Genomic DNA, 10,522 nt, shown 5'->3' with positions numbered 1-10,522 from the left:
TGGTTTATGGTAAAGGTACTAATATGCAACAAGCTATTCCACCCTTAGAAGAAAAAGAATTATTTTATTCTTTTTTATTCTTTTTATTCTTTTATTCTTTTTACTTTTCAACTTTTAGTATCTTTATTTTCCTAGAAACTGCACAGCATTAACTCTTAGAAGTAGGCCAATCCAAAATACTTAACCTTATAATTCAGACTCTTTTGTTTTAATAAACTTGACTGCATTATTTGGAGATGTGACAATGCACTTAAGAACTGGGAAACTAAGTGTAAGAGATTGTACCAACAAGTTAACTAAATATTTATAGAATACATAAAATTAAATTCTCTATGTCACATACATGGCTTCTAATACTGCAGAATTTTGGCCCTCTTATGAAGTTATACATAACATAACAAGTTACTCTTAGTTCTTCTATCCTAAGAAATGTGAAAATTGAAAATGACAGATCCCTCCCATAACTTTTCGTGGGGTATCTAAATCAAGAGATGATCCTCTTTATTAGATGTAAATGAAGAAAAAACACTTTAATCACTGCCCTGAGAATAATCATTTAACTCTAAAATATCCAATTCATCAAGTTCTGGCAAATGGAATACCAGAAATACATCATGGGCAACATTATTTTCTCCTTACATCTTTGCCCAGGAAATTCTATGGGAAGCTTTGGTGCTGACCAAAAGAAGACACGGGTTTATCAAACTTTGTTTTAATTGGTCTCAAAATTCTCTGACCAATTTTGGTCAAGATGTTTCTATTTTAAAAGTACTGATTTTAAAATCTAACAACTTAAAATTGCCACAAAAAATGGTCGGGAAAACATTCCTTCCTTTCTGTATGTTTTACGTAGCACTTCTATCATTGACCAGTCTTTAGGTATTAAACTGAAATGGCCAAGCGAGACAAACGGCTCTGAGACACTCTTCCACAAGCAACCAAGACAGAGTGCCATGTTCTAAATAATATTCATTCAGCCAATCTGGGTTTTCTGAGCAGAGTTGGTGACTTTGCAGCCTATGGTGTCCACTGCCGTGATGATACCCATAATAACTGTCTCCATCATATCAGGAACAGCAAAATGACCCAGAGGATAATAGAAATTTTCAACACACACAATTTTGTCAGGAACCATTTCAATGTTAGTAGCATCACTAGATTTCAAGAATTGGGGCCAACTTTCATCTTTTTACCAGAGCAGCTATCAATCTTCTTTCACTGCTTGGCAAACTTACAAGAAATGTGAACAATGTGACACTCCAGCTCACATGGATAGTCCCCACTGATCTGGCCTGAATGGTTCAGGATAATCACCTGAACAGTGAAGACAGCCGCTTGCATCAGTGGAGTCATTTTCGCTGTTATCAGCCACATGGTCACAACAGGCATCTGTGATAGACGTGTTCTTGACATTGAAGTCCGTGGTGTTCCTAGGCAGAGCTTTGCGCAAAGTTTCAAAATGCATTTCAATTGACTTTACTTCAGTTGTAATGTTAACCGAAGTGAAGATGGTTGTTATGCCTGGTTTATTTTTCTTTTATTAAGTAAGCTCTATGCCGGGGCTTGAACTCACGACCCTGAGATCAAGATTTGCATGTTCCACCCCACTGAGCCAGCCAGGTGCCCCATTACGCTTGGTTTAGAACACTAGTCTCCATGTAGCCCACAGCAGCTATACTAATACTAACAATTTTATAAACAACCTGAAGGGACAGATGAAGGACTTGTCAATTGCATGAGTTAGTGGCAGGATATTTCCAGAACTTCAAGCAGTGTAGCACCACTGGCACTTCCATCTTTATAATGAATTTCCATTTTTTGAACCAACATCTTGAGCACTTATTTCCAGCATGTTCCACCACTGCAACCAGAAATGGGCACAAATGCTACCGTGCTAACGTTATAGAAACTTTTCTTGATGTAGAGCCTGACTTCTTCATTTCTCTTCTAACTGAAGAGTGGCTCAGTAGAATCCATGGTGTTAAGGCCAACAGTTAGTTGTTTCAAACCCAACACGTAAGCCAGTAGGGCATGCTAACTGGTCTTCTCAATCTTGGAAACACCAGTTTCAAATTTACAAATACCAGCAGCAACTGTCAGAACAGCACTGTCAGCCTGAGATATGCCTGTGATCATGTTTTTGATAGTCTCTGTGTCCTGGAGCATTAGTGATGGCCACATACTTGCTGGTCTCAAATTTCCATAAGAAGAGACCCGTGGTGATACCATATTCACACTCAGCTTTAAGTTTTTCCAAGACCCAGGCATATCTAAAGCGGACTTTCCCATCTTAGCAGTCTCATTCTCAAAAATGTTGATGGTTATTCTGTTGATTCCACCACATTCGTAGAACAGATGGCTGGTAGTAATAGACTTGCTTGAATTTACATGTCCAATGATAGCAATATGATATGAGTCTTTTCCTTTTCCATTTTGGCTCAAATTTAGTGATGTTTTCCTAAGACCTGTGTTCTGGTGGCAAACTCCTAACAAAAAAGAAGCAATTAGTTGTTAACTGAGTAAATTATACAAGTTTAGTAGCTTACTCTGCTTTATACATGTCAGGATAGTCATTTGTCATGAGACAATACTGCTTTGTTCTCTTAATGTATGGATTTTGTCAACTGCTTTTAGGAAAGTATGGTGCAGTAGTCTTATTATATTCTGTTTCTTATGGTCTATCTACATAAATTATACAAATGGAAAGAACAAAAGTAAAGGAAGTGCTACAGTATGTATTTTACTGTGTTTTGCCTTCTTGCTTCAAAAAAAAAAAAAGAAGTGGTATCTGAAAGTCAACACTGTCAGTCACATCAGGTAATAAAGACAGACACAGTCGTTAAGTGTCTGACTCTTGATCTCAGCTCAGGTCTTGATCTCAGGGTCATGAGTTTAGACACCATGCTGGGCTCCTAGCTGGGCTCTGGGCTGGGCTCAAAGCCTACTTAAAAGATAGATGAGATAGATAGATAAGATATAAGATAAGATAAGATACAAGATAAGATAAGATAGAGTCAGAGGGGATGAAATTTCCAGTTCTTCTCAGAACTTTAAAGCAGATCAAACAAAAGGAATTCATCAGCTGGTGATTTTTTTTAATTTATTTTTTTATTTATTTTGAGAGAGAGAGAGAGAGAGAGAGAGAGCATGCAAATGGGGGAAGAACAGAGAGAGAGGGAGAGAGAGAATCCCAAGCAGGCTTTGCACTGTCAGCACAGAGCCCGATAGGGGGCTCGAACTCATGAACCGTGAGATCGCGAACTGAGCCAAAATCAAGAGTTGGATGTTTAATCAACTGAGCCACCCAGGCACCCCAAGCTGGTGATTTTTTAAATCAATGTTTATGATAACTACTCATTTCATAATGTTACTGTGACTAGAATATAAAGCAGATTTGTTTACAAAAAGCTTTCTAATGGTTGGATCTAAAATCGTTACTCCCTGCCTTATAAAACTGTTTTTCTTGTTAATGTGAGGCCCCACAAAAATATTCCCTAAAACACACATACTCTATGTGAGTAAATGCTTATTTTAATAGCAATGAAAGACATCCATTCAAGTTTATATTTATTAAATCTCATTTATATAAATATTATATTGTTAGTAAACTTAATCTAAATGAAATTGTGAAAAAACCAAATATTTAAAAATGTTTCAAAACTGCTGTGAAACATGTTACATAGTCAATGATTATATGATTAGATCATATAATCAATTACATAATAAGCAATAATACAATAATATCAATAGTATGATTATATAATCAATGATTATAATAATTAATAATTAGAATTATACATAATTATATAGTGTGAGGTTCCTAAAACTGTTGATTAAAAAGCCCTGGAGGTCCATGCAGAGTTATTGCAAGAAGTCTAGGTTTGGACTAATGTGTACATCATAATTTGTAGGCTGAATAAAAATATAAGCTGCTTTTTTCATTTTTATTTTGCTATAATTATAATTCATATAATATACAATTATACTCAACTATTATCACTATGTTTATTCTCATTCAACAATAACAACGCTTATGACTTTCGTGACGAGGTGATCTGTGGTATTTTTACATCTTTGGAAAGGTCCTTATCATTGAAAAGCTTAGAAAATTATTGATGCATTAAAAATGCCATTTTACCTCCCTGAGCCTGATTTTTTTTTTCACTGTGGAAAGAAATTTTATCATCTACCATATGGAAATGTAGTAGATGTTGAGGGAACTTAGTAAATATTAATTTCTTTACTTGCCCTTACCTACGTGTACCAAAAACATGGTTTTGCTCTGTAAGATAAATTGTTCGGTTAAAATTAAATTTATCAATTCTCAATTTTTTTTCACAATTCTGATTTTTTAAATAAATCACTAGAGGAAGATCTGATAGAAAAATTCAAACTGCTGGCAAAAATTACCATTGAAGAGGAACAAAAGAATGACAGAATTACAGTTTAGTAATATAATTGAGAGTTGCAATGCTAAGCCTAAACATTAAAAGAGGTTATTAAAATGAGAAATGAAAATTATGTGATGTGATACAGGTGCTAACTATTGCTACAATGGCAAACATATTAAATATTATAAATGTAGCAAATTAACATGTATACCTTAAATGTACATAATGTCATATGTCAAATACATTTCAACTTTAAAAAGTTAATTTATGTTAACTTCTACTAAAAAAAAAAAATCAACCAAACAATAAGAGTCTGACCAAGAGGCTAAGCTTTATGCACATTCGTTTCTTTAATATTTATAACAAACTTTTCTGTTGTAAGTATATACTAGTATTATTCCCATTTTATAGATGAGGAACCTGATGTACCAGGATACTAAGAAATTTGTCCAAGGTTACAGAGCAAGTTAGTGGTGAGGATGGCTTTAACTACGCTTCCATTCATTAATGAAATCTTGCCCAAATCTGCTACGAGAGATGGTCTCTTAATGGATTTTGATGCATTCTGGGGAATAATCTGATCTGGGATCTGAGGTAGGAAGAAGCAAAAAACTCCCTCTCTCCCTTTCTCCAAGAAAACATGCCTGTCTTTTCTTTCCTTGCTCGCTGAAGACAAGCTTTGAGCATTTCCTCTCTCTCTCTTTCATGGTGAGCAGCTTCCTCTAAATTTCTCCCAGTCCTGTGGTTCTGTGAATGCTTCCATTTCTAGAGAAATCAAATTTAAGGGAGCTTTGACAGCTCTGGCTTTTCTGATACAAACAGCCTTAGTCTATCTTTCCTGTGAAATGTTTATTTAAAGATAGCAAAGAGAAACTCTCTCGATATGTACAGAGAAATAAGACTCCTAAGGCACATTTCCCAGCATAATTCTCTAAAGTAAAAATTGATCTATGATAGAGCACTGTAATTAAGTGGCAATTACATTGCTAATTCCCCTGAGGAATGTCAGTGGCATAGCCTGATCTTTGGAAAACAAGTTAGCAGAATAAAGACTAATGTAAGCTAGGCTTTTTCTCTTTTTTTTCATTGACTACCAGCCCAGCTGGTTCGTCATGGTTGAATAGGTATACTCAAGGATGAAAGAAATGTACTTGGTCCCTGTTGTTCTTAATGAACTGTCTTAATAGTACATTCTCTCTTGAGAGCATTACTGTTACTGGAGCCAAATTCTGCCAGTTTAGTGAGCACTGATTAAACACTCATCAGTAACCACATGCACACAACAGTCTACTGAATAAACTGGTGACTGAGGATAAACATCTATTAACACAGGCAGAGAATTTCAGGGATAACCGGACTCTGAAACCGTAGCCACTAATGCAGAGATCCCCTTAGGAGAACGCACCATCTAGAGAGTAACCTTTATTGACTAATAGCTGCTTGTGACTCAATTTCACTTTGCTTTGGCATTGCTTGACACTCAAAATTCTATAAACATTGTGGCTGTGGTAGAATTTTTGTGTCATTGTTTGAGCAATGATAGAGATATACTAGATTAGTCACTTCTGCAGTAGCTATTACTGTGTATACGTGGTTTATTTCCACTTTTTCTATTGTGATAGACTTTAAAAAATTCTTTCTCTGACTCCATTTCTCTAAAATGTGGCCCCCTTTTCCCCTCTCAAATAAGAATGAAAGAGAGAGAGAAAGATTAATCCACAGATTTTATCTGTGATAACGTCCTTTCTTTCCTTTCTGTAAATCGGTGTAGGAGGAGTGCAATTCAAACTCCTCTTCCCAAATAGGCATCATACTTTGAGCGCATGATCCACTTATTGAGGGCCCTGGGGCTCTGTTGTAAACTTCCATGTGCAGAGGGAAAGAGGAGACATGGGAAGAATAGAGGCTGTAAAATATAATGATAAAATGCAAAGGCCAGCAGGTGAATGGAACAGACAACTCTTTGCATCAGATGTGAAAATGAGATGTGACTGGTTCAGTGAGAGGCCCAGAGCCTGGCTCTGGGGCTTTGAAGTGGTGGCCATGGCCTTGACCTCCCTACTTCAGCCACTTAAGTAGAATGGCAAGAAGCCAAGTGCCTGGCTGATCTGACCTGGGGTAAAACCTTGTCACTGAAGATTCCCGCTCTCCAGAGTGAATCCTCCCACAGGAACGAGTGCAGACTCTTCTCTCACCAGTTGACATGTTCATACCTATAGACATCACAGTCATAAACAAGCCTGCTTTTTCTTATTATGTTTCTTCAAACACAAACACCGTCCATCTTATTAGACAAAGAGAACATGCAATTCATACATAATTTTCACCACTCTCTGTTTTTTTATTGAACAAAGTGTGGATATAAGTGGGAATAAATCTTGGTTTTCCTTATGGGATCATTTAGTTAGAAAGTATATAAAGCAATCCAGTCATGCAGAAAACTATATAATCTATTAATATGCGCCTGAATACTTAGAAAGGAAAAAAAAATATGCCATGATAACAAAACATGTTGGGGCACCAGGGTGGCTTAGTTGGTTAAGTGTCTGACTTAAGCTCAGGTCATGATCTCACAGTTCTCTTGGGTTTGAGCCCCTCATAGGGCTCCACACTGATGGAACGGAGCCTGCTTGGGATTCTTTCTCTCTCCCTCTCTTTCTCTGCCCCTTCTGTGCTCTCTCTCTCTCTCTCAAAATAAATGAATAAAATTAAAAAAAAAAAAAACACATTTGCCACTTATCTAATCCTGTGCATAGTCTATGAGACCAGGTTATCTGTAAATGTCCCTTAGGTGTCAATACTTTTAAGCCCATTGCCTTTGTTCTCATGCATTAACAATTTTGTAATCCTAAAAGGTTGCTTATTGCATTTTACAAATCGAGAGTAACTGTATGTCCGTATTTCTTAGAAATGGGAAGTTTCACTTTAGATTCAGCTGTGAAATGCATAGGTAGTGAAGAGCTATTTGGAAGAATGTAAAGAAATATTTAAGTGGCCTACATGATACAGTAGAAGGAAAATAATGCTGTGTTAATGTGCATCCCAGAAGGCTAATAGGTAATCAGGGTTGCATCCCAATGCCTCTTAAAACATATAATCATTTAGTGTCTTCAATGCTCAAGAAAGTGCTCTAATGGTGGCACTGGAGAATGAAGTTAGTTTGTAAAATTTGAAATCAAGAACATGGAAGCATATCTCAATTTTTCCTGAAGTGTGACCTAAGTAGAATCACTTGGGGACTCTAGTTAAAAGTGCAGACTCCTGAACCTTGCTCCAAAATAATCAACTATAAATACTAACTTGCAAAGGAAGAGATGACAGTATCTAACTCTAGCTTCCTTAGGTCACTCTCATACATCCATTAATTTATCCATTCAGCAAATGTTTATTGTCCACTTATTAAATTCGAGGTACTTTCAGGCTTGGGATTGAAAGTGAATCAAAAGATTCCTGTTCCGGAGAACTTCAGAGTTTCTTGATAACGACAAAATTCAAATTAGTGCCATTAATGATACAATGGAGATGCCCACCAGGCAAATTTGACCCAGAGTGGTAGAGGATAAAGAAGTGTTGTCAGCTTGGTGGAGAATAATGAATGGCTTCCACTAAAAAAGCTAAGAAGATCAAAGGTAAAGATGAGTTTGGAGACTGTCACAATGAATCAGGAGAGAGATGTGGATTGAAAAGAAGATACACATTTTTTTTCTTCCTTCTTTCGGAAATAGACCTTACCATTCCTTTGACAAACTAGTCTCTGCTTCCTTCCCCAGACACACATGCTCACACACACACACACACACACACACACCATAGGATTTCGTTCAGAGTTGTCAGTACTCTATCATCCGGGCACAATGAAAGGTCCAAGGTTTGTGTGCATGATCTACCAAACTGATTACCTCTCCCTCCCATTATTACTTTCAGTGTCTGAGAACCTGGTCATGACAAAGAATGTGAGAGGAACCAAATAATAATCAAAAGACAAAACCAACAGCAATTTCATAGGAACAGAATGATCAACAAAAGTAAAACTTAACGGTAGTTTTAGGAATGTTTTAAGTAATATAAGCACCCATTGAAACCATGACCAAATTATGACAATTCTGTTAATCTTCTGTTTTCTTCCCTTCCTCCTTCTTTCCTCCCTCTCTCCCTTCCTTCCTTCCTGACATCAGGCAGGTCCAGTAATGGTGGTTGTGCCACGATGGAGTATCAGGGTTGGGGGTGGGGGTGAGGAAACTTGGTAAGCTGGGAACTTGCCTACATAAGGGGATTGAGCAAATAAGCAAATATATTGAGGATGACGGGGCTTGGTTTCTCACTGATGAAGAAGTAAATACGAATATGGAACAGAGGAAGATTCAAATGAATTATAAATTCGGTAGTGTAGAATGAAATAAGAGATTTAATAGAAAATGTAAGTGAAAGGCACACGTCAGACATCAAGGCCCCAGTATCAATGAACATACCTTACATCCAGACCCTGGTTTCTATTATTTCTGTTTCTATTTCTACATACTATTCTCCACTAAAAGAACCCAGCCTTCATGGAGAAGTAGCTTATCCAAATTAGGGTCAAGGAAAGTAGAAAATGAACTTGGAACATCTTGTGCCAAAAACAAAGGAAGTCCTGAAAGAATGAAGGAAACACGTTAGGAGAAATTATCTAGTTCGAAGGGGTTCCTAAACATTTAAGCATCAAAATAAATAATCATATTGGTGGGTTATAAACCATTGAACTAATAAAAATGAGTAGAGATTAAAGAAACTAAGCCATTGAACTAATACAAATAAGTAGAGATTAAAGAAACTTTACTATCAAATAATAAATACAGGAAAAGTATTGTAATTTGAAAACCACCACTTCTATGCATTATGGTGATAATAAATTCAATGGCTACTGTAGCTAGTGGTGAAAGTGTGCTGAAGAATGGGGCATTTGCATGAAACAAAAGTCGCTCCACAGAAAAATGCTTAGTAACTCCAAAGTAATGTTCCAGAGGAGAATCCTCACAGACATTGTATTTATCAAGGAATCAAATTAGTGCCCTCAGTAATGGGACATGTGTCACCTGGTAGAATTCAATGAGAACACTACCTATATCCCTTCTGCAATATACTCATCAAAAATGCATAATGTGGTTCTCTTCTGGAGGAAACAGTAAGCAAAACTACAATAAGAAAAACTCTACGAAAGAAATGCCCAGCAACTTCAGAAATGTCAAGGTCATGAAGGTCAAGATGTTGGTCAAGGCTAAGATATTGCCCCCAGTTGAAGGGACCTAGAGACACATGACAGCTGGGTGCCAAATGGAATCTGGGAATGGTGCTATTGTCCATGTTGTCATATCCCTGGACATGGCTGGGACAATGAGCAAAACTTGAAAGGATCTCCGGATAAAGGGTATATTGGTATTTCTGTGTAGCAATCTTTTTGCCTCTTGTGTCTAATGTTATTTCAAATTTTCTAAAAGGTCACTTTCGAAAGTAAAAAATATGTATATTAAAGCATTTCTTCCCCAAATTACTATTATCTCTAGTAATCTCCTTGTGCACCCGAAGAGGCAGCTGGGCAATACAGTAATATGCTCCTTGTTGTACTTCCTTAGTTGTATGCCGGTCCAAATAATCACAGACATTCAAAATGGGGGATTTGATCAGACATACTGAGTACGGGGATAGCAAACCGTCAACATAACTGTCACTCATTCTTCCCAAGAATTTACTATGTTCTCAGTTGATTTTCTTTCCAACTCAAAGGGTTAAGTATATTATTACTTCTATGTTCCTGGTTAGAAAACTGAGATTTCAGATAGGTTGAATAACTAAAACTAAACAGCTTTAGTAGATGATGGAGCGGGGATTGGAACCCAGGCAGTAACCTGCATTATTAACCACTTTGGTACGCTGTTTCTCATAGGTCCAAGGAAAGTCAGGCTTTTGGGAGGCAGGAGTGGTGTCAGAACTGGATGCCATTGTGAAAGACTGTTCATGTTGGATAGGACCCCCTACTAGTTGTCAGGAGGTAGGAAAGAGACAAACTCTATTCTTAGGTCCACTCCCCTGGTCAACCCAAGTAGGGGAGGGCACGAAGACACAAGTCAAACAGACGAGGGGTAGAAGACTCTCTT

At 37.1% G+C, this 10,522-nt stretch overlaps 1 pseudogene; it reads right to left on the bottom strand.

Annotated features, from left to right (window-relative positions):
- Positions 1–973: 973 nt before the first annotated feature.
- Positions 974–10,100, bottom strand: LOC125939153 (elongation factor 1-alpha 1-like; annotated as a pseudogene).
- Between the last annotated feature and the right edge of the window lie 422 nt (positions 10,101–10,522).

Source organism: Panthera uncia, assembly GCF_023721935.1.
Source record: "Panthera uncia isolate 11264 chromosome B2 unlocalized genomic scaffold, Puncia_PCG_1.0 HiC_scaffold_24, whole genome shotgun sequence".
In the NCBI taxonomy this organism is placed as follows: domain Eukaryota; kingdom Metazoa; phylum Chordata; class Mammalia; order Carnivora; family Felidae; genus Panthera; species Panthera uncia.
The sequence above is the reverse complement of the archived record's forward strand: the minus strand, read 5'-3'. Positions and strand labels throughout refer to the sequence as shown.